This window comes from Triticum dicoccoides, chromosome 5A (assembly GCF_002162155.2).
Source record: "Triticum dicoccoides isolate Atlit2015 ecotype Zavitan chromosome 5A, WEW_v2.0, whole genome shotgun sequence".
NCBI lineage: Eukaryota > Viridiplantae > Streptophyta > Magnoliopsida > Poales > Poaceae > Triticum > Triticum dicoccoides.
The window spans coordinates 322118210-322124813 of NC_041388.1; positions in this window are offsets into that span (position 1 = coordinate 322118210).

The following is a 6604-nucleotide window of genomic DNA, read 5'->3' on the forward strand; positions in this document are numbered from 1 at the left end:
GAAGGCCAGCGTCCTATCGTCCTCCTCTTGCATGTAGTAGTCCTTGTGAACGATTTGCGCATAGACGTGGGTGATTATGTCGATGTCTCTTGCTGCGCCAGGCGCTGCGCGGCGAGCGCGACCTCGAGGTGGACATTCTCCGGCGCGACGGCGGGCAGTCGCAGGGCCACCAGTGCGTCGAAGAGGTTGTCACCATAGAGGCCGTTGAGGGTGGCAGGCATCGCAGAGCCTGGGCGCGTGGGCTGGAGGCGTACGTCAAGCTCGTCCGCGAGCTTCTTGATGATGGTAAAGTTGTCGAGGAAGCTGACAAGGACCTCGTCGAACAAGGAGACGAAGCTGTCATCCAAGTGGCCCCTCGCACTAGAGGCCTCAAGCACTACCTAGAGACGTTACTCAGTGCCCGACCGCAGGCTGGTGTCGTGGACCATCTGGCACAGCCGGCTGATGCTCGCGCTCATCGCCTCCATGGGTCTAGCTTCTAGTCAATTGATCTTGCGATTGGAGTGCTCACTCTTACCCTTGGGTGCGTAGGTGCGTAGGATTTCGTAGATTGTACTAGCGGGAGCCTTTATATGAGAAGTGCAGACTGCGTTGAATTCACGTGCGTGTTGGCCATCTACTCCTCGCCCCTCTACTGCACCTGCCTTTGGTTGTATGACAGGTTGTCCAGCCACCCGTTGGGCCCACGTGTCATACACCCAAAGGCAGGTGCAATAAGTCAATGAAGCCGCGTCCCCCTCCATGCCCGTGCATGCTTTCAATGACTTGAGACTACCAAACATCACATGCAGTGGTTAGTTCATTGCATGTAATCCTATTAAGTAGCAAAAAAGACATTAAGTTATCTCGCCGATAGGAATAAAACAATACACCATATATTTATTCACAGAGGGAGTAGTACATTTTTGTGACATGCATTACTAAATATTTCTAGTCAAATACTAAATCCAGATGGACATGGTAGTACTACTAAATCTAGACGGTGGTGCTAGTACTACTAGTAGTAGTAGTACTACCAATGTAGTAGCACTGTACTACCCGTTGCTCAAATTATTATGTGTTGCTCCTCACAATGAAGTGACAAGACCCTACGCCAGAGACGACACCTGAGTATAGGAGCCGTGTTCAGCATACCATAGTCAGCCTCACCGTCTGCAGCCACTATCATCATGGCTGTAGACCTAGCCTGCTTACAACTAGTCGTGTTCAACATAATTTACCGTGCGTAGATGCCCGTGAATCGCACGGAACACCAAGATTGGGGGGTGCATGACGCCGGTAGCGGCCATCGCGCCACATTTTTCCATGGCCTTCTAGATGTGGTGGGGAGGAGATAAGGCTGATTGTGAGAGACAAGGAGTTGTTTGTAAATAGGGAACAAGTGTGGGCATCTTTTTGCAAAACTGGAGAAGTTTAGTTTGTATGCGTCAGATCTAGATCCGACGGCTATTGGTGAAAGATGGCAGGCAAAACATCATCACCAACTCAGGACCTGTTTGATTTGCAAGATTTTGAAAACACAGGAATAGGACACGGCAATATTACAAGTTTCAAACTGATATTACAAATGTTAGGAGTAATGCTGCACCTACGAAGAGGGAATTACTAGGAAGTTTACGTAAGGACTTTCGTTACTTTAGGTGGATGCAGCATTATCGTACAAACTAAAATCCACCGCCCTGACAAGTCACTAATGGGAAAATAAGTTTTTGAGTCTCTGGCCACTTGATGTTTCAAAAACAAATTCAGCTTCTGCGGAGACATTGTCATTTAGGCTTAAACGCTTGCGGTGATCAGCACGCCATTCATTGTTGCACCAGAGAACGCCAAACCTCATTACCTTGAGCACACTTGCCTCCAGAACAAAGAACCTGGCCAATTTAATCTCAGATGTGCTACCTCGGTAGTCGATCAAATCAATTTCTGTAAGATGGATATCAAGGCATTCGATGAGATTGTTATAGTGCAGCACATTTTTCACTTTTGGGTCTTTTTATCTGCAAAAGAAGAGAACATATTAGAGCAGCTGGCTGTATAAGATTGTCGTGTCATCAAGAGGTACCAATATCATTCGCTCATACGATAGGGTTGGCTGGCTTGTGATATTTTTTCACTCTCTTTCTCTTTCCTCTCATTTACCTAGGAGTACATGAAGAGCTTGGGAATTTGTTGCCTTCCACTATGTGTCTGACGCCATATTTTGCAGAAGTATGCCACATAATACGCATCGATGTCAAATCAAAAGATTTTGGCACTGCTCTCGCGATGTGAGAGAGTTGGCACCGCTGTGCACACAGACCCACATGTATAAACAAATCAATCAAACCAACTACACCAGCCTCTCACTCTCCCAAACAAGTGTTTTTTTATTGCCTCAGTCCTCTCTCTCTCTCTCCCACGCAAGTGTTTTTTCATTGTGTGGGTTATTAATTTGGCACCGGAGCAAAGTAGGTGATCCAGATTGGGGCACTAGGTGAGCAATGGAGGGGCATCGATGCCAAATGCATCACAAGTGAATTTGGCACGTGTTTTGCCCTACATAGTGGAGGGCCGTTATAGCCCACTTTTGTACTACCTCTTATTTAGTATAAAATTTTGACCATAGATTTACGTAAGAAAATGCCAATGCATGTCACTAAAAATTACACCATTTGAAATTATGTTCAAATACGAATCCAATGATATAGTTCTTAGTGACATGCATTAACATTTTGTCAGTTAAATCTACGGTCAAATTTCGATACTACAAAATAGGAAGAGTAAACCAGGACGGAGGTAGTACTTGCACTTAGGGTAACCATAGAGTTATTGGAGTAGTCTAAGTTACTTTCCACTATGACTAGTGTAGGCTACTATAGTAGTACAACAAAAAAACGATGCAGGTGATCACATGAGAAAAAAATACTAAAAACATTTATTTCGGTGCAGTGCGTAGATGCAGTTTTAAACACTACACTTGTCATCGTAATTTGGGACAATTACGAAAAATTTGAGCTACGTTGTGATTACCATTTACTAATAGGAAAGAAGTTTCACCTTGATGAGTAGCTTCTCCGTGCACGGAAAGCATGTAAGGAATCCAACAACTTGATCCAGATTGGGGCCGATAGATTTTATTGCCAAGATCTTCACTGTGCGCATAGACTGGGTCAAGCTTGTGGGAATCATTTTTTGGAAGATGGTCGTATATACATCAAGAAGAAATTTAAAAATGTGAATTTCAAGAAGACGGAGAAGAAGATGAGTGTTGTACCTGAACGATTACGGATCCAATAAAGACTTCGGAGAATTTGGCAGACGAGTGCACCAACACTGTCAATTTTGGTGCGTCATTGACCCTGATTTTTGTTGGACCTTCTAGATCTGATACAAGCAATCTCTCAACGAAAGGCGCATTCTCAATGACCGTAACGTGGAATAGCTGGAGTGATCTCTTCCCAATTGATGTCTTGTTACGGGGCCTGCAAGACACATAAATCCATCGGAGATTCATCGAGGCGATGTGCAGGCTAATGAACCCGTGGATCTGCTCAAGACGAAGGTACTCGAGCACAGTAGAGCTACGGAGCAGGTGCTCCATAGCCTTCTTCGAGATGACAACATCAAAGAGGTCGAGCTGCTTGAGTTGAGGGAGAAGAAGGGCTGGTGCGACATTAATCTGGGGAAGATAGCAGGAGCTGAAGCTGGCGCGGCACAGCGTTGGCGCGAGGCGGAGCACGGACAGCGGCAGAGAGCGACATCGTCCAGCTTCAAAGCTGAGCTCCTCGAGCTGATCTAGGTTGGGGGATAAGAACCACTCGTCGAACTTGGGTTGGACCTTGCAGTTGGTACTGAACATGCGGATGTCAAGGCGTCTGGCTGGCCCAGGGTGCGATGAAAGGATCTTGGAGACTACGGCCATGCATTTGCAATCCAGGTCGCAGAGGCAGCTGTCGACGGTGAGGTTGAGGGGGACGCGGTGCCAGAGGGGGTGCCACCGCCGGGAGAGCAGGGCGGTGCGCACGACATATTTGGTGGGGAGGAGGCCGATGATGACGAGGAGCATGTCGTCGGGGAGGCTGCTGATGAAGTCCAGGCTCGCCGGATGCGGTTTTGGCTCGAGCCGCCTCCGCTTGTTGGCTGCCTCGTCGTCCATCTCAACCGGCGGCGATGCCGGTGTACACGTGTGCTGGTGTGTGTTGTGTGTTGGGTGTGCGCGAGTGCCTCCTTCTGTGCATGCCGCCGTGCCGTGGTGAATTGTGCGCGAGTGCGTCCTCCATGCGGAAGAAGTGTGTCCTCAATGCGCCCTCAAATTACTAGCGAGCTGGGTGCTACCCCGAGTGGTTTCAACTTTGTTTACTTCACCGCGTGTCAGATGGGCCTCTAGTTTACTTATTTTCACCCACTGCCACATGGGCCAGCACACGAAGAACAAAACACGAGCTGACAAGGCAGCATGTGGACTGGTTGACCGGTCAACTAAACAATATACGGAGCTATACGCTGACACACTGAGCGTATAATCCATCGGTATAGAGTGTTCGTGTGAGAGGGGAGGCCCGTGAGAGATAGCAGAGAGAGAGAGAGCTACTCCCTTCGTTCGATAATGTAGTTCCAACATTTTTTTAGAAGTCAAACTTTTGAAACTTTGACCAAGTTTATAAAGAAATTACTTATATCTACAATACCAAAGATAAATGATAGTATGAAGTAAGTACATGTTGTGATGAATCTAATGATCTTTCCAGATGTAAATGTTTTTCTCCACATATACCTGGTCAAATTTTTCTGAGGTTTGACTTTTCAAAACATCCATATGCTTATGGACGTGAGACAGTCCCTAACTAGAGATAGAGAGAGAGTGAAATATAAAGAGTGAGTGAAAAAAGTGTGTGTGCGTGTGTGAAAGATACATGGACAACACTTGATAAAAGTCGAGAAACAACGTGTGTGTCTTATGAAAACATATCACACATGCATCTTCGACAATGGAAGCAAGGATGAGGAGATAGTGTGTGGTTGTTTGCAACCGAGAGAGCAAGACCCCTGGCACGTGGCCAAGAGGGGTCTGAAAAACAAGGGAGAGAGGTCGAGAAAAACGTACGGAGAAAATGTAGACATGGGGAGGAGAGAGTGTATGTTTGTCATAGAGAGATCCCCTGGAGATCGTGATGGGACTACATGGGTGGGAGATCGAGTAACAAGGTGTGTGCGCGATAGAAGATACCTCGAGATATCAAGATAGACGTATGGATGTAAGGAGACAATACGTGTGTTCCTGATGGCTAGTGAGAGATAATCATACTTAGGGGGGAGTGCTTGCGCCTATGATGGAGTGACGGATTATGGTACTTATTAGGGGGTGCGTGTCACATAGAGAGAGAACAAGGGCGGAGAGTGTTGGATGGGTCTATATGTATAGCGTGAGCGAGACATGTGTATGTGTGAACCAGGGAGATATAAAGTTTGAGAGAGATTGAGGAGCCCCGATAAGGCTGAGTGGTGCGTCAGATAGCTGAGAGGGGGGAAGAGATATTCCATCCACTCGATAATGCAGTGCATGCAATTTTTTTAGAAGTCAAACTTTGAAACTTTGATCAGGTTTACACAAGTGTTATTTATATCTTCAATACAAAAGATACATCATACGAAACTACATCTTATGGTGAATCTAATGGTATATGTTTGCCGTTCCATATGTAATTGTTTTTCTCCACGTACATGATCAAACTTTGTGATGTTTGACTTTTCAATAAATTGATATGCTATGGACCGAGGAGAGTGCCTAAGTCGAGAGGGATCAAGTGCGTGTGAAGGAGAATGAGTAAGTGTGCAAAGAGAGTATGTGTGTGAAAGAGAAAGTGACAACAAACGATAAATTAGAGAGAGAGTGTTTTTTTCGTTTCTTAGGCGAACATATCACGCATGCATCTCTGAGATAGAAAAGCGAGGCGAGGAGATACACGAAGATAGCTAGTGTGTGATTGTTTGCAACGGAGAGAGACACCCCTATAGCACATGTCCAATAGAGGTCTGGCCAACAAGGAACAAAGGTCGAGAGGGAAACATGGAGAACATGGACGCATGGGGAGGGCGAGAGGGTGTGTGTGTGATAGAGAGACCCCCTCGAGATCGTGAGGGGACTATATGGGTGGGAGATCGAGGGAGGTGCGTGCGCGATAGAAAGATTCCCCACGAGAAATCGAGATAGACCATGCACATGTTTGTGATGGAGACTAAGATTAGCTAGTCATATACATATAGGGGGGACTAGTTTGCCTACAATTGAGTGAGAGACCATCATACTTGGCTAGCTAGGCATGAGATTGTGTGTGTGTGCGGGTGAGATGGAGAGAGAACGAGGGAGAGAGATAGAGTTTTAGATGGGCCTATCGAGTGCGAGTGAGATATACATGTGTATGTGTGACCCAAGTAGATGGAGAGTTTGAGAGAGGGGGGAAGAGCTCCGAGACGACAGAGTGGTGCGTGAGAGAGTTACGGGCAACGAGCCAAGGAATTTGTGTGCATACGATGAGTGCACCCAAGATATCTAGCTTGGACTAGAGAATCATACATAGTGTGCGAGAGAGACCTATAGATGGAGTATATATGCATGTGAACTAGA